Source organism: Apteryx mantelli, chromosome 9 (genome assembly GCF_036417845.1).
Source record: "Apteryx mantelli isolate bAptMan1 chromosome 9, bAptMan1.hap1, whole genome shotgun sequence".
Taxonomy (NCBI): Eukaryota; Metazoa; Chordata; class Aves; order Apterygiformes; family Apterygidae; genus Apteryx; species Apteryx mantelli.
The window spans coordinates 31111067-31129572 of NC_089986.1; positions in this window are offsets into that span (position 1 = coordinate 31111067).

The following is an 18506-nucleotide window of genomic DNA, read 5'->3' on the forward strand; positions in this document are numbered from 1 at the left end:
TGGTGCACAGGCTGAAGGCAGATCTCGGCTCAGCCCAGCCCCAGGGGAATGGAAGGGAGCTCGCCCAGCCCGGGTGCTGGAGCTGGCACCTCCTTCAGCCTGCAAGGGCCAAGACAGCTCGGCGCAGACACTAGGACGCATGGAATTTCCCACCTTATTGCTGTTGTCTTTTTGCAGAATACTTTTTCTGGTTGAGTTAGGAACAGGCTGCATCCAAGCTAGGACACCTTTTGAGCAAGACAAGTCCCATCGCCACTGCCATTGCAGGTCCTAGACAGACCACAGCTTGTCTCATGGAAAACTTTCTTCCCAAGTCGAACAGATGAGCACTGGTTAGTCCCACAGCCTGGGATCCTTCCAGGGCTCCCAACTACACCAACTCTCACTTATTAGACCGAGATTTCCCACCGCCAGCAGGGGAAAGCCCTGGCTTTTTTCCTTTGGGAATCCTGTGCCAATGAGTCCCACAGGTTAACTGCACCTTGCATGGGAAAGTATCGCTTTCCAGTGGCTTTGAAATTGCTGCTCTCCCCTTTCATCCTCTGAAACAACCTGAAGAACAAGTTCCAGACAGCCTTTCTATAGGGCTCGGCACGCTAAACACCTCCTGATTATTCCTGCCCTCTAAAGAAAACGGCCACAGTAATTTTTACTTAACGAGAAAGACACCAACGGGCTTTTCTGGACGAGCAACGCAGGGAAACGACTGACTCAGGCTGCACATCTACTGGCCGAAAGGGCATGCGGTTTTATACCAAAGCTGAGAACCAACGCACGTTCACACACCGGTGAAGATACGCCAGCGTGTAGCCTCCGCGGGAATTAGTAGGCTGCATTAAAGGCTGGGTGGCAGCCATGTTCTCAGCCCCCAGGGAAAACGCGATGCCGCCTCGTCCTTCCCGGCCTTTTAATGTGCCTCTTCCCCGGGGCCGAGCCCCGGAGCAGCGCCCACGCACCCCGGCTCCAGCGCCCCAAGCCCCGCTCTCCGAATCTCCCCAAACTGCTCTAAACGCAGCCCAAAGGGCCCGGGCAGGGCCGGGCAGCAGCGCGGGGGGCACCGCAGGAGCGCAGGGCCGGGCAGCAGCGCGGGGGGCACCGCAGGAGCGCAGCCCCGCGCAGGGCTGGCCGCGGGGAGCCGCGCGGGACGGCGAGCGCTGCAAAGTTGGTCCCGGCCGCGGAGGAGGAGGAGAAGGGGCGGTTTGTTCAAAAAGCATCGCTGCCGGCCGGGCTGGGGCTTCTCCCACCGCGGGGTGGGAACCGGCCACCGGGGTTTTTTTCTAGCTCGTTTGCAGAAAGCCCCCCCCCCCCCACACACACACCCATCCCGCTGCTTCCAGCCCGCCGGCGAAGGCAGCCTGCCCCGGCGAACCGGGGGGGTCCGGGCCCCCCGCCACGCGCAGCCCGGGCACCCGGTGTCGGTGCCCGCCCCACGGCACCGCGCTGCCGCCGCCACCGGGGCCGCGCCGCTGGCACCGGCGGCCGAGCGCTGCCGCAGCCCGGCTCCGCGAAGCAGCAGCGCGGCGCCCCGGCGCGCAGCCCGCCCGCCCGCCCGCCCGCCCGCCCGGCGGCAGCGGCCCCGCCGCCGTGTCCTGCCCCCTTACTTGGAGCGGCGGCGGCGAAGGCGCGGCGGGAGGCGGCGGCGGGCCGTCCGGGCGCGGGGTGCCGGCGCCCGCTGCCTCGCCGGCGCGGCCCGGCCCGGCCCGGCGCGGTGGCTGCGCTGCGCTGCGCTGCGGCGCGGCCGGAGGCAGGCGGCGGAGTTGGCCGGGGCGGCCGGCTGCACCGGCAGCTGCCGCCTCGGCTGCTCGCCGACTTTTTTCTCCTGTGCAGTCTGACAGCTCCGGCTACCCCCTTCTTAAGGTGGAGCCTCGGCGGCGGGCGCGGGGCTGGACCGATGGGCGAGGAGGGATGGCGAGTGGGCCCAGCCTGCGCCGCGGCGCCTGCCTCCTCCGAGACCCGCCGGGCAGCGGGGAAAGAGGAGGAGTTGCGGGAAAGAGCCCCGGGCTGCCCCGGCCGTGGGCTCCCACGGCGCTCCCCGCACCCACGGGCTCCTCCGGGCTCCTGGCCGGGGGCCGCGGTCACGCCGGGACCCCCGCCACGGCGCTTCCCGTCGCCCCCCTCCCTGCCCAGCCCCGGGCTTCCTTAAGCCACCGGGCCAAATTCAAAATAAATAAAGAGGTTAGCGCCGTTTCCAGCTCTTTTATTTATTTATTATCCGCCCCCCCCGGTTTCGGTAACAATTTCCCCATCTCCAACTGGCCTCGAAGCCGGAAGTGTCACCCGGCACCATGGGGTGTCAGCGGACACGCAAAGGCTGTGCCTGGGCCCACCGGTGCCCCAGCAAGTGAGCGCGATCCCCCCGGGGTTCCTGCCACTGCCACGGCCCCATCGTGGAAACCAGCCTCCTTCATCCCCATCCTGGGGCCCATCTCATCTCTTTTGGTTTCTTTTCAGCCCCGCACCTCCGTCTCTGCTGCTTCTGAGCATTTGCACCCATGGCAAAGGTTGCTCTTCCCTACGGAATGGAACAAACCGCAGAAAACAAACAAACAAAAAATGCCAAAAAAGATAAAAAGTCTTTTTATTTTTTTTCCATGACGCGTATGCCTGCCTGCTTGGGGTGACACTATTTCAGGCATGTCTATTATTTATGTTTCACTATATTTATATTAATTAAAGATGCCATGCATGTACGTAGTTCTCTGACTTCAAGAAAAGCAGGGCGAGGGGAATGACAGCCGAGACCAAACTTTCTTGAGAGAAATAGGCGGCGAGGAGCAGAATATGCAGCTATAGCTGCAGTCCGTGCACTGATGCCATAAAATGTTCCTGCCGTACTCCTGGGCTCTCCGCAGCCCCAGCCCCACTCTCCCTCCGTCATTCCCGGTGGGAAACCTGCAGAGCTGGGTTGGGGCTCCTGGGTGGGGTGCTGAGGATGGCAAGGCCCCTGAGGTCGTGCCGGTTTTAGGGGAGACGGCCCAACGCCAGCCACGGCAGCACGTGTGTGGCCTGTGCTGGGGCAAGAAAAGCATCCCTGTAAAGGACACCGGTCCCTGGGGGCGGGCTGTGGGTTTCCGGTCCAGCAAACAGCAGCGTCTCAGCTTGCAGAGCAATGGAAACAGGTCCCTGAGCTCCTCCGTTCCTGGCCACACCGGCCATCTCCCTTGGGAGACGTAGCCTGTGTCGAAATCTAGCCAAAGAGGGTGATGTCTGCTCCTCCTTGGGAGAGAAGCAGGTCACCCCTTGTTCCCCGAGATTAGCATCTCGACCCCGTTCTTGTCCTGTCTGACAGCTCCAGATCACTTCTTCTCCTTCCCAGGAAGGTCTGAACAGGGAAGGCCCCTGGCTGGACCCCCAGTCTTGCCTTCGCCCGTGGGTATCACAGCACACCAACTTGGGGCTGCACAAACTGCTCGCAAAGGATCGGTGAGCAGAGACCTGACCAGAGCTGGTCAAACACCTTGTGCAAAGGCTTCAGCTGGCAGGTGCCTAGTCCTTTCCTCAAAAAAGACCCTACTAAAATATTGCACCAGGTGAAACCTCACCCAGCTCAGGGCTGATCCAGAGGACCTAGCAATGACCCACCAGCCCTAGCCCTTTGCGGGAGCAATGCACATGGGACATGCAACTACCTCCAACCACGCTCTCTGGCCGGCAGCCCTGGGGATTTCCAGAGGGCCGAGAGCTCCTGCAACTGGGAAGTGGCTCTGCATAAGCAGTGCATGAATATTTTTTTCAGAAAGGGAGTTCAACTCAGCCACGAGACCTGCCACTGAAGAAGATGACCTAGCCGGGGTGCCGTACTCCCCTACTCAGCATTGGATTTGCTAATGTTTTGCCCAGGCTATTGGTAAAACACTTTAAGCACAGGCAGATGAAAGAGTTTCACTCTTTTCCCGCATCCAAGTAGATCTTCCTTCCAGAGATTAATTAGTAAATTAAAATGGTAGAAAGACAAAATTATTATGGGTAGGCACGGCCATGGTGTCTATGCCTGTCTCTCAGATCTACATGCTGTGTCCCAGTGCATACCCATCTCTATTCAAGGGTTGCAGGCAGTGGATTAATTCCCCCAGATTTCCCTTAATAAGAAAGGTGCCGATGCAAGGGTTTGGGCAGGTGAGACCTACCTGCAGGTGCCCAGTCGCCCTGCTTTGCACAGATGCCATCAATGCACCAATTCCCAAGCCTTGGCAGTGCAGGCTGCACCCCAGGGAACAGGAGGGCTCCTTTGCCCCGGGTCTCACCCTGAGCTCCACTGGGCACCCCTGATACATCAGTGGAGCCTGGGTCAGCAGTGACCATGGTCTGGAGATGCTGGGAGCAACCACAAAGCCTCCAAGTGCTGCTTCCACTCGTGGTGGAGGAGTCAGGCGTGGACTCAGTGAAGGAGGAAGGAAAATGCATCGGCATGGGAACGTGGACTTCTCTGCCCGCCGCTCAGGGACCTGTTGGCTTGGGTGCATCCGAGCAGCTGTGAGCTGCATCCCCTGCCCATGTCCAGGCGTTTCGTGTCCTCCTAGCTCACTGGAGCTGAGGCCAGAAGGGAGTGCGCAGATGGATGCAACCCAAAAAGCCTGCAGGCAGTGCCGGCCCCAGCTTGACCTCTGTGGTTTGAGCCTGGCTCTGATTTCCCACCTCCGAGTGCACTCCGTGTTTCATAGTCTCTCCCCTGCCAGGGATTTGCAACTTCTCCCCGGTTTCCATCAGTTTACCAATTAATTTATCTCCCTGATGCACGGTTTACTCCCCGCCACGGATCCCTGATGAAACACCATCTGGGACAGACCTCTGCAGCCACCCACCGGCTGCCCCCTGCCCACACCGCGGCCACCCGCGGGGCCCTCGGCCAGCTTCGACCGCAAAGCGCTCCTCTGCGCTTTGAAGCTGGGTCTCGCAGGGTGTCACTCTCCAGATTAATGCAAACGATGCACTGAAACCTGGATTGATTAGAGCTGCAGCCCCAGTTTTCTAGCCCTGTCCAAAAAAGCTATCACATTTTGTCTGGCAAAAATTCTCCTTCTTAAATCTGAGTCACTTATTGTTCCTTGTTCTGATGCTCAGTAATTTCTTTTTTTCTTTTTTTTTCACTGGTTTTCTCTAGCAGGGCCTAAACACCAGCAAGGAGCTGCTCCAAGCCCAGAACGGCCAGGCAAAGCCCCCTGCCTGCTGGGCGAGCAGTGCCGCAGGCAGAAAGCCCGGGTCCCTGGGGCTCAGGGGGCTTAAACTCCTTCCCTGCCTGCTCTGCACCAGCACCAGCACCCGAGGGAGCCGGGAGCCTGGGGTCTGGCGGGTCTGGCTGCTCTGAAAACCAGCCGCAATCAGGGGTAGACACTGATAGGAAAACCCTCTCCGGCCTCAGGAGGTGTCAGAGGCTTGTGGCACCGCCGGGCTAGGAGCCCACATGCTGTTCCTTACAGCCGCCACACTGGCCTCAGTGGAAGGATGCCTGCTTTTTAAAATTTTCATAGGATCTGCCAGATATTTGGGGTTGGGGGGGAGGCGAGGGGAGCTGCACCGGTCCCTGAGGCTGCTGAGGGATGGCGCGTGCCCTTTTCCGGCGTGCCACCAGGAGCAGGGACGGTGGGCTGCGAGCTGCCAGCCTGCCCCTGGGCTGCCAGGGGCTCCTGAAGCAGATGGCCTGGCTGAGAAACCGGGGCCGGTCCCTCTGAAAAGCTCAGTGTGTGCCAGGGATTTGCCTTTCTGAACATTTTTCACCTCAACGAGCATTAGGAAAGCATCAGCATTTGCTGGCAGCTCGCAGACCTTTGCATCCAGAGAACATAAATACAGGAGGAGACGCTGGAAAACCACATAGCCGCCAGCATAGGGACTGAGTTGCAGAGATTCAATCCCGTGGGAGCCAAGCCACATATTTCTGTGCATACAGAAAGACCAAGGAGCCTATCCTAGTTGTTCCTACCACCTTTTACTCCAGGGTCTTCCCTGCGTCCAACTCACCAGCACCCTGGTGTCCAGCACAACCTCTTGTGCTACCCGTTGTGTGGGGTCAGGCAAGCCACGCTTGCCGCATCAAGCTCAGTTAACAGGGTCTCCAGCATTGCAAAGCAAAGGCGATGATATTGTCTGGGTTTAACTAGCCCTAATATTAAAATGTCAAGCTATCAGGCAGCAAGTTGAGAAGGGGCAATGTCTCATCCAAGACATCATTTTTCCACTGTGCCCCATGGCACGGCATGCCACTCAAATGGGAAGAAAGGGCTCCATTTTAAACAACAGAAAAATATCCAGTCTGCCTAATGTGCTGCAGGTTGCTCTTGCACTGGCACAGAAAGCTGTCAGCAAGTAATTAAAGTAAAATAATTAGGGTGAATAACGAGGGATTCTATCACTCTGGTTCACTGACTGAGGCACAGAAGCCAGGAAAACCTGATTTTGGGGCCACCCAAAGGGAAGATGGGGGGATTGCTCAGTGTAACAAGCAAACAAGTGTTTAATAGTGTCTTTCAGTCACCTGAACTGGATTCTTATCACATCTCTTCTTGGTTTAACTCTGGCTGACTTGCTCTTGAAACGTTGGTCCAAAGCTACATCCTACTTCTCGAGGCTGAAAGAAAAGACTGTGCTTCTCACATATTTCCTTGGGCCAAGACTACTGCCTCTCAGTGTAACGTCGCAAGGGATGCCAGCAAACACCGAGCATGGGTTTTGCAATAAATGAACTCTGAAAAACTCGACACAGCTTTGCTTCAGGTGCCATTGCATTAGCGCATGCTTCTGGCACGTGTGAGCAGGGACCAGAGGTGCTTGGCTGTGCGGTGCCCCTTCCGCAGGTAGCATGGACACATCAAGCATCCCGAGCGCTGTTAAAGAGGTTTCTCCAGACATGACCTATTCGGCAAGCAGAAATGACCTTGCTATGTCCCATTACTAGGAGTCTCGGCAGAGGCTTGACTAGTTCGCTCTGTCGCTAACTCAGTTACAGTGCCATCTCCCTTGCCTGTCCTCTGTTACGCAGACCAAGAAGGAACCCCTAGCAATTGCAACTCGATTATTTTCCTGAGAGTATGATGGAAAAAGGGAACTGAAGAGCCCATTACGGCTTTGAGTAATGAGCAACGCAGCTGGGATACAATTAAAATAAGCCCAGACTCCCACTGGCCCCAGCTCTTGGTCCAAAGACAAGCAGGCTGCTTGGAAAGCGATTCATCTGCCCTTCTCGTCCTCCCCCCCTCCGTTATTTCTCATTGATGAGAGGAAAGATGACAAATTTAAGGGGGGGGGAGGAGAAAAAAAAACACTTGAGAAACTTCCAGGCTGATTTTTTTTTACAGCTTTTGTTCTTCTCTGTCGCGGTCCCCCAGGGACGGGCCGTGAGAAGGACATGCTCTCTCGCTCCTGCCGGCAGGTGGTCGCCAGCATTATATTAACTCGCAGTAAGACAAGCCGGGCAGCCTGAAGAGCGACAGATTAGGCTCCAAATTAGAAAATGCAGGGGGGACGGGATGGTCCTTGAAAGGGACTCACCCGTGGGGCCGGGAGATGCCAACGCTGCTGCGCCGGCCGCTTCCCAGGAGCCGGGGAGGTGAGGGTCCTGTGGCTCGTGCAGAAGAGGCCGAATGGTGCAAATCTGCGGCCCTGGGGACCACCCCGTCTTCATGGAGCATGGCCCAGCCGGGAGTGTGGGATTTCGGTTTTCTGCCCTCTCCCAGGGCCTCGAGGAGTAGCTGTGGATGAGAGGAGGGAGCAGAGGCTGCTGGCAGGCTGGGCACCTCTCCGCAGGGCATCGCGGTGCCAGGAGCTGCTGTTTGCAGCCAGGTTATGCATCTTGCTAGACGGGACAGCAAGGCCTCGAAATGTCCCACACCCCTAGGCTATCCCTTCCCACCAAGCTTTTGGGGCCAGCTAGCTCGGCCTGCAGTAATGCAAGACAGACAACAGCTTGGACGCCTGTCTGTTTGAATTAACCTGTGTTTTTCCAAGGAGCTTCACATAAATGGAGTGGTCTTTTCCCAGCTTCCTGTGACCTCCCGCCTGGAGGTGCTGTGCGCGTTGGGGTGGAAATGGCAGTATCTCCGCTGCTTGGTGCCACTCGGGGATTTGGCGCTGCTCGCCCCATCCCAGCTCCACAGTGATGCCGTGGAAGTTTCTCTCTACTCAAAGCTCATCCCTGAGTTGTTCCCATTGTTCCCAAATTCCTCCACTGAATTATTCATTTCTGCAAGCTGGTATTCATCTGCACGCCTTTTGCCAGTGGTTCGTGACGAGTCTGGCATTTATTGCTCCAAGTTTACCAGCAGCTGGGTCATGCTACGTGTCCTCTTCCTCCAAGGCACCGGGAGCTGCACTTCCACCACAGAAACTGTGAGTGAGATATGCCTTCTGCACTTATCCTTCAACAGGCATTCGAATTTATTTGGCCTGATCTCCAAAACACTTGTGATTTTATTGCAAATCTCCCTGTATTTGTGCCTTTTGTAAACATCTACATCCCGGGGCTGACTGAACACATGTGAATTGGGCTTTACTTTTTTTACTTTTCTATCGGTCCTTCACAATGACATCTGGGCATCTTCCAAGGAAAGTATCATTCAATGGGACTATCTCTGTTCTCTCATGCCTCCCCCAGGAAGAGGTGTGCAAGCAGTGACAGCTCTAGTTTTAGCTTAACATCTTTGCTGCCACTTAATATTTTGTTGAAGTGACACAGTCAGTACATCATACCTTGCATCAGGAGGGGAGGGAATCTCTCCCTGTTCCAGAGCAGACTTTATGTCTGCAGAGAGAAGCCTAAATGTACCCGGCAAGCAAAATTCCCCTGCCCTTTCCTGAACTGCAGAATGCAGTGCTGTGATGTTAGGCAGGATCATGCTCTGGAGGGTGAAATATTTCTGATTTTGGAATCCATGGGGCTGGCATCTTACAGGCTAGAGCCCTGGCAGAGTGCAAACGAGAGCTGCAATGACGCAGTCGCAGGGAATACGCTGATCAGTGCCAGCATCAGCTTTCCAAGGCAGGCTGCGCAGCTCTTGCCTAACCCCAGCTCCCGCGTGGAGCCAAGAATCGGTGCCTGCTGTCGGGGAAAGATGGTGCGAGTGAGTCAGGGATTTGTGCGAAGCAGCGTTTTCCCTGGAGGCACGATACAGGAGGAACCATGCTGAGATGGCGAGCAGTGGCAAGGAGCCTGCAAGCCGAGGGCTCCCTCTGAGCACAGGCTCTCAGCATATGCTCAGGAAACCTGGGTAGGATGAAGCTGGATGGCCGAGGGCAATTCGAGAAGAGCCTGGCTGGTGCAATGGGCTGAGTCCAGCATCAGGAGTGCCCACAGGTGCTGGGAGAGAGCTGCTCTGCTAAACATCAGCACTGTCTTGCTTTCCTATCCTGCGCCTTTGAGTGATCTTCAGTCATCTGAGGAAGATGATGACAACAGTGGAAATGCAATGGTTCAGAAAGAGGTAGCGCCTTACCTACCACTAGCTATCAGCAGAGAGTGCTGGGTAGGGCTGAGCTCACGACCTAAATGCCACCTTTCCCGTTCATATCCCAAATATCTTTCCCCCAAACCAGTATCTTGCTGGTGTGAATGTAGATCAAAGACAAGAGGAATGCTTCTGTGTAGCCATAAAAAAAGATGCTCTGCACATCTACTAAAGTTGATGTGATAGCACGTTATTAAGACATTTTTAAAATTGTGCTGTAGACTACTGTATCTGTGTTCCCAGCAGTTATTTTAACTCAGCTAAATAGTACAGTGGAAAAAACACACTTTCACCAAGATATATGGAAAAAAACCTTAAGTGCAGAGATATCCATGTATCATCTGCAACTTCAAGTGGTTCATGTTGTTGGCTGCAGTTCATTAAACACACTTCAATACCGCTGGGCAGCTCTAGGAAGTTTTCAACAGGAGATGGGCGCTGGAAGGAGGACGAACAGGAAAAGAAGGTGAAAAGCACAAAGCAAATTGAAAGAGCGATGATGAAACTCCACAGTGAAGCCTAGATGTTACTGTACACAGCCCTTGGCACATCCCAGTTACTGTTTGAGTTGGCAGAGTTGGGCAAAATTTACAATGTGGGTGTATATATGGGCACAGACACAGCAATGGCCATGGGCTAAAGAAGGAGTCGCCACCTGCATGAGATGTTAATGCAGGTCTCCAAGCTGTCAAAAAAACAGCATGTCCCCTTCCCTGAGCTGTGTGAGCCCTGCTCCAAGTCCATGGTCTGCAGAGAGTGCAGCTCAGGAGCTGCGCGCGTTGTGAACAGAGCAGAGTCAGTGCTGCTTGGCATGGGACAGTAGCTAGGATGGAGTTAAAGAGATATTGAGAGCATTTGAGGCTAGTAAGGTTTCTTCCCCTCCCCCCAATTTCCTGCGTATCTTGCCCGCATCCCCCCTTTCTCTCCTATAATGCAATTGAAGTCAGCAGGAGGTTTCTTGACAGCAGTCAGGTGTCTATGCATTGCAAAGGTGGCAACACCGGATGCAGAAGCACGGGCGATCCCAGGAAGCCAATGTAAAAAGCAAGAGCATGTAGCTCAATCCCTTGCAGCCAGGAACTGTCTTATTTTCAGAGAGGACAGAGTCATTTTCCTTGGGCTGTGAAGTGAAACCCTTCTCCTCTAAGTCAGGGTCAGCCCTGGCTCCATGCCTACATGCCTCTGGTACCTATGGCAGGGGTGGGGTTTGCTCTTTGGACTGTGCAAGGAAAACTCATGCTGTGACCTCAGCCATGAAGAGCTGGAGGAGCCTTGTCCCCATCCAGCCTTCCCCTCTCCACGTGGTGGACAGGAGGACAGGTCTGTGGAGGTGCAGCCTGCAGACGTGCGAATGGAGGGCTCCTGGGCCTGGCTACCTTCTGCTCTCAGCTTGGGCTGCTGTCTTGCTCAGAGCATGCTGATAAGACCAGGGAAGCAAGTCAAAGAGCTGTCAGGTGTTGTTAGCAGTGTGACATCTCTTAATAAGGCCCATCTGGTTGGAAGACACTAGATCCTGCAGGATTTCTGCAGGCCTGATGGAGGATGCTTTTGCCAAGCTTTTACAACCAGCATTAATAAACACAACGGGGCGGCATTTGGCACCATGAGCTGAAACTTCCCAGCCTGAAGTAGCTGAGACTAAGAAAAGCCAGAATTACAGCAAAAATCCTTGTTGCAGAACAGAGCTCCTGGAGAAATCATTCCATTTTCTGGGATGTGTGGATCCCATACAGTTTGCATCAATTGTTTGAGGGTCACTTCTTTCAGTGTAACTAGTCCCCAGAGAGGTCCCTACCTCTTTGTAGGTGCAGACACAGACTCAGCATCTTTAACCCAGAAGTGCTGGTTGGGCTGCCCAGGTTTCCTACAAGCCTTTCTTCTATGAGGGGCCACAGGGCAGAGCAATCTCAGCCTCCATCCTTTTTTTTTGCCTGGATTCCTACGGCTGCAAGGACAAGGGTGGCTCATGTTATGTAATGCGGATAACCACAAGGTGAAAAGTACTGTCCTCCGGAACCAGGGATTGTTCTTAAACTGTAGGAATCAAACATGACATGACAAAATTATACCTGATACAAAGGGAACATGTATTATTCAGACACCTGGCACTTTCAAAGCAGGATGTCACCATTTAGAAAGTGTCCAAGAGGGAACAGCCGGACCCGTAGGTGTATAATAGCTGCACAAAAAGCCCATGTGATTCAGGAAAATGCCACATTTTAGGAAGATGAAAAGATACAGCTGAATTGAGTCTCTGCAGATGAGTCACAGGGGTTTAGGGAACATACTAATGGGTGTTTAAACTAATCTGTAAAGCCTGGATCAGTTCCGGCAGACGTTTGGGTGCTGCAGGAGTATCGTTCCATCCTTCTAGCTCTGCCGCTTATTCCCTGGCTTCTTCCGCCAACGCCAGCAGAAATGGCGGCTGAGCAGAGAGCTGAAACGAACACCACAACACCATCGGTGCAAGTGGTTGTCTCTCCACAGGGTATCTTTCCCTGAAACAGTGGGTGCAGAAGGGCCCGTGACATGGCCAAGGGGTCTCCCTGCAGAGCCGAGCCAGGCAGATGTTGTGTGGGCCAGCATGGAGACTCTTGGCTTGCAAGACGCAGCAGGCTTTGTGCCTCTGAAATGAGGGTCTTCAGTTTCGGAAAAGGAAGAAAGGGCCCCACTGACAAGTGCCTCGGACTGGAGCACCAAAGCATGTGTTCCCCAGCTGGACGTATTGGTGTGAGCTGAGCTTTGCTGGGACAGCCTTTGCCCAGGAGCTGGAGACCTGCAGAGCTCATGGGGAAGCACAGAGGAGATGGTTGCCTTGTGGGGGCAGATGTACCAGGGCGGATCTGCTTTTGCACTCATTAATAAAGGAAAGGCCTTGTTTTTAGAGAGCCTGATCCACAAGAGCACTTTTCCAATCCTGTTTGTGACTGACAGACTTTCTGCTTCAGCACTCTGCTACGTCATTTAGGGCATGAGGGAGATGAGGAGTGATGAAGCTGAGGCGGTACAAGATGTAGCCATCCCCAAGGCACATCTGTCTTTGGTCATGAGAGGATGCCTCTTGTCCGCACTTTTTTTGTTCAGGGCTCAGCCATTGCGCTGCCCATCAGATTTGAATGTCGCAGGTGAGACGAGCTGTTCTGAGCATCGGAAGAGGAACGGGCAGTGAGGATTGTGCCTACACTGCCAGAAGGGCTCCTTGTACCGTGTGGACAAGGAGGTGCAGAAGAACAACTTTTTGATGGGGCCACCAGGAGACAAAGCTCTGCCTCAGCTGAGAGCTTTGCTGACCCAGTGCTGTAATGGAGGTGCAAGAGCTACGACACCAAGAGGGTGATGTGGGTCTGCAAAGATGCTGGCCAGGTTAGCAGACAGAAGCAACACTGTGAAAGCGGAGGAGACTGGCCCTAGAGAAGTGATTTCTCAGGGGCTGGTTAGCACCAGGGCTGGAGCAGAAACTTGTCACCCTACTCACCTCGGGCATTGGCCCCGCTCATGGACACTGCCAAGGGAGTGCAGGGTGGTTGCCAGCACTGGGATTTCTGCCAGGGTGCGGCCTCCTGGTGAGGGCACGGTTGTCTGCAGCAGGGGCATTTCTCAAAAGCGTGCTCCTGCTCCTGAGAGCAAACTCAGGGAACAGCTTTGATGGGGTCCCAGACCCGCTGGTGGGTGTGTACGGAAAGAGCAGCTGGCGGGGCATTTGTGCCCCTGAATGGTGGGAGACAGTGCCAGGAAGCAGGCACAGCTGCCCTGCAGGACCTCTGCAAAGCCGGGCCGTTCCCCAAGCTTTGCTGCAGAGCAAAGAACAGTCCCCTGGGTGCTTTGGCCTCTCTTCAGTGAGCGAGACTAAATTAGCCTCATTAGAAATCCTCTTAGGCTGAGTAATCTGGACAGCTAGGCTGCAGGAGACACCAAGGGGTCTCTGCTGGGGCAGAGCTGGCCAGGAGGTTTCACCCACGGCAGGCCACACGGTGCCCACTGGCGAGGACACGGGCAGCTCACAAAATCAGAAAAGCTTTATGGCCCTGATCCTGCACGCACCTGCAGATGCCCTTAGCTCTATACCTCCAAGCGGCCCTCCTGCCTCCACTGCTAAATGCCAGGTATGCAAAGGTGGATGTGCCAAACTGGAAGGTCAGGCACCCACTAAAATTTGCCCTCGCTGGTGCTGCTTTTTGTGCAGGTAATATTACTCAGTTGTAAAGATCTCTTCAGACTGCTTGCTTTTTTTGTTTTGTTTTGTTTTTTGTCCAAGGGCTGGTCTGAACAGGAAGTCTTCTGCCTTGCAGGCTGGAATGCTCTTCGGCGCGAGTGATAAGAGGAATCGTTTAAGTGTATACTTCATTAAATCCCTTAAACTCCTGAATTAAAATACGGATGTAGGATTTAAGTTTGAAGGTTTTGGAGCAGATATTTTTGTTATACATCATCATTCATGTCATGATTCTAAAATATTTTGAAGGCCTGTATAAATAGCCTTTTGATCACCTTTTCTCAGTTGGCTCTTGCTTCCCTGTATTTCACAACTGCCACACTGAAGAGAAACGCGTACATCACTTGGGAACCTTTGTTTTTACTTTCACCAGGCCTAAGTGTTTGTGCTCTTGACAGTGTTTCCAAGAGAGATGCTGTCAAGAATGCTTACGTACATGCAAAGTTATGCACAAACTCAGATCCTTTGCTGAATTTCACATTTGCCAGGTCAAAGGCCTCCGTGATAAACATCGCTGTACTGCAGCCCTTGATTGCCTCTGATCAATGACATCTGTCTACCATCAAAATTTCCCCTTGCAAATTTTGAAGTTAGTTATCCTCTGACTTGCGCTGAAGATTTTTGTGGGTCGGTTTGGTCACTGCAGATCGCCTGCTGCGTCTCTGCAGTTTTGCGTCAGTGGCTGCTCTTTGCTTTAGGTTGATGGTGTTGCCATGTTGCAGAAAATGTTCTCATTGAATGAATGGAAATGAAGTACACATGGGGGTGCATTTAGTCCTGTTTTGCCAAAATGCCCTACAAAGAAGTCTGTGGACCTCCTTCAAGACTTCTCTCACAGGCTGGATGCAGTTGCCCTAATAACCTGGGTTTGAATCATGCTAGGTCATGACGTTCTACAGAAGCCTGTTCTGCTGATGTTGTCCTGGTGCTACTGGGGCGTATGTCCACTGCAGTAGTGATCTGTTTTGAACCTCATTTTAGATGTGTGTGTGTGTACGTGCATATCCATTTTTCCTTGATTATTGGAGAAGGCAGTTCTGGTCTTAGAGCACCTGTCCTCCTGCAAAATCTGATTCAAGTCCTGACCTTCCCTGCAACGTCACACAGTTCCTCGGGAATAGCACAGCATTTGCAAGGAGCTCTCCGAAAATAGCCGATCCATCTTCCCCCCACCCAGCATTGCTGGCACACCAATGGCAAGGCTTTCGTGCAGTCTCCACCAGGCTGCAGGAGCCAGCTGGCCTGGTGGGTGCCCCCAGTGATGGATCACTGCTACCAGAAGAGTTGGGGTGGGGTGACCAGCGTGGGGCACAGATCGGTGGACTGAACAGATTGCTCCCTAGCCCTGCCTGCGCAAACATGGGATGGGTTAAGAGGAAAACACTTTGGCCCAGCCTGCCTGCGATGGCATCAGGCCCTGTGTGGGAGAGGAGCTGAGACAGCATGTGGTGCGTAGCCCGAGGGGAAGCCGTGAGTTTGCAGGGCCACAGCGTGCATGGATGGTGGTTTCCTGAGCATCAGTCAGATACACTCAGACTGCCAGGACAAAATTGTTGGCACCAAACCTCAGTCACATTGCTGGGATTTACACCGTGCTCTGGGCAATCGTTGTGTCAAATCCATAACTCCCAGCACGTGAAACAGGGGAATTTTAATGACATTTTCAGTGGAGAGAGAGAGGCAGAAAGTAGGCCAGAAGCTGGTTCCCACCTTGACAACGTTTGGGTATTACTGAACAAGTTGGGGCGACTTAGGGGGAATCATTTGGTGTGCCCCCAAATTCTCCTGCTCACCACAAGGCTCGCAAGGGACAACTGCGAAAGAGAGGTGGGCGACTGACCAATGGAAGATGCTCTGAGGTCTGCACCCTAAAAACAGTGGCCAAAAGCCAGAGGCCGGGGCAGCTCTGACACTCACAGAGGTTTTTAAAGCTACATAAAGAGTATATTTCTATTAAAAGACCTTCTGGGTCTAAGATGCGAATCCACAACCGCAGCCAGCCAGCTTGTCTCAGTTTCAGCTTAAAAACCTCTGCCGTCAGGCTGCCTGGGCTAGTGTAGCAGCCACTGGGAGATGAGAAACATTTGCCATATGCTGAGGGATTACTGTATAAAAACGAGATGCTTGGCTGCACTCCAAGGTACAAGGTTTCCAAATAGAGTCTGAATCCTGGACAGAAAAGTTCCAACTAAATATAGCCATGACAGTCTCAGAGTTGACTTTTTTGTTGTTGTTGAGTTCACTTAAAATAGCCCAGCAGCGGGTTTTTGCCCTTTCAGTGAGGAGGCAGGTAAAGGCATGTTTACAAATGGAGGTACAAGCAAAACGAGTTGGTGGGATGGGGGTTCTCACCCTTTTCTTCCATCCGCCCCGAGATGCTCTCCCACCACGGGAGGGGCAGAGGGTGCAGTTTGTCCCTCCTGGGCTGCCTCTGCCACGCAATGAAGAGGAGGAGGAGGAAGGCCCCAGGGCTTCCTTTCAACCCTGCATAAAGTGAGGCAGACCGACATAAACGGTGGCTTTGCCGAAGCAGTATTTTTGGAGGATATTCATCCAGGCACTCCCAGGCCCCCCTGTCCTTGCAGACCAAAAGAGAAGTTTATGGTAGACTCTGTGGGGTCGTAACTAGCCATAAGAAATAACCAGGACTTTCACTGAAGGTTAATCCAGGTTTGTCTGTGCTGCCACCAACCTGCCTCCCTCCTCCCCAACCCCAGGAAAGCCAGTTCTGGCCGCTTCTTCCTCATGCCCTGCTCAGGGAAGGGAGTTTCTGCCCAAAAAGCAAACAGCATGGCAAGGAACCAAAAAATAGTGAGGAAAGAAGGAAAAAAACAGGTGGCTCAGGAGGAGCAGCTTTGCCCAGCCGCATGGCTAAAGCTCTCAAGAAATGCAGTAGGCCACTGTGGAGGATGGAAGCAGGGCTGTGGCTGTGCGGGAAGATGAGAAAGATTCACCTGTTTTTTAACGTTTAACATTCCTGGGCCGGTGGTGCTTGCTGTGACTGGCAGCCTCCAACCAGCCAAGGAAGAGGAAGTCAATGGGTGCCAAGAAAGGTGAGGAATACAGCACCTGCAGAAAGGATGAAGCTTTCAAGGGGACTCATTCTCACATAACAAGTTAAAAAGAAGAAACTTTTCAGGGCGATTTCAGCAGAACTTGTCACATTCAGAGGCTGCTGAGAGCTGGAATTAGAAACCAGACCGCAGCGGGGATTGGAGACGGAGAACAAGCCTGCCAGAAGATGGTGTTTTAACTTAAAAAAGGCGATTTGGATTTGCTGGGCTGCCGGTCCGGATCACACATTTTTGAGATGTGGGCTGCATTACTCAGCCGTAGACCCGCTGGCGAATGCAGGAACAAAATCAAAGACCAATGCCAAGACAGAGCCTGCAAAATGCCAAGTGATGGATTTGCGGAGGCTCTGCACAAGCGACGCAATGGTCCGACTGCAACATCAGCAAACCGAGCCCTCGGCACTCTTGCTTTTGGCCGGAGCAACTCTATTCGCAGGAAGTGAACGATTTTACAAAAGCCCGTAGAAAAAGAAACAAAACATAAATATCTGGGACAGGAAAGCGGTTGTCGGATGTACTCTTCATGCTGAGTGCTGCAGTGCAAATGAAGAACTGCTTGGAGGAAGCGTTCAAGAGAAAGTTGAGTGAACTCGTAGCTCGAAACACAAACAGGATCACCATTACTCATGAGCCAGCCACTTTTGCCGGAGGCAATAGGACACTGAAACTTGGTTAAAGAGTTGGCAGAGAAGATTCCCAGCAAAGAGAAAGCAAGACGCCAAAATCTGCTATATTGTCAATAAATTTAATGAGAAAAGGGACGTGAGGCAAGCTTCCTGCGTGTGTGTTGTCTTGCACAATACCCACAAGAGCTTTCTCACACCTTTGCATTGCAGGCAATATTTTACTGAAGGGTTCGCAGTTTCTATGACAGATGATAGGAGTATAAATTAACCACGTGCCTGACACAGGCCTAAAATGAGGGCAGCCCTAGAGAACAGCGGACTTTTGAGAGCGGGAAGTACTGAACAATCAAAAGTTGTCCAAAAGAAAAAAACCTTTAGCTCCGGTGTTGGAACTGGGGATAGGGGTGCTTGTAAATTCTTATAAAAAAGGCAGAAAAGCAGCCCGAGGTGTGAATCCCTCCGCAGAAACGAGGAGCTGCTTGGAGGGAGAAGTCTGGCTCTGCAAAATTAATGTTCCTAAACAACGGCATTGGGGAGGTCAGCAACGGGGGGGGGTGGTATGGCTAATAATAACAAATAGTGCCAGAGTTATACCTTACATAGATAAAACCACTGCTGGAATCAGCTTTCTAAAAGCCCAGGGAAAAACTTTTGTTTAATTTATGGGGCTCGGGCTATATTTAGCCAGCAGATCCTTGGGGTTTTATCTGGGATCGCTGCTCCACGCAAGCAGCTGGAACATTTTAATTGTTTGTTGCGGGGTTTGTTTTTCTGGAAAGGGGAAAAAAGAAAGCAGGTGCTCGGCTCGGACCCTGCCGGCCTCCTGACACCCTCCGCAGTGATTCATGGCAAGGGGAGAAACAACAGGAAGAGCAGGAGGAAGATGTTAAAACGCTGGGGCCCAGGGCAGAGCAGCACTCGCTGCCGTGTTTGGGGGCCAAAAGCGCCCCCAGGGCCCCAGAGCAGCTCTCGGGCACGAGGGCGTCGAGAGGGTCCCCCCATTTCTAATCCAGCTGGGGACACACGTGCCCCCGGCAAGCTGCCCGGCGGGGCTGGCCTCCGCGGGCCTCGGCATGGCTTTTTACCCTCGTGGGGGCACTTTTGGGTCCGGTGCGGGGCGGGATTTTTCAGGGCGAACCCCTGGCATCCGCTGGTG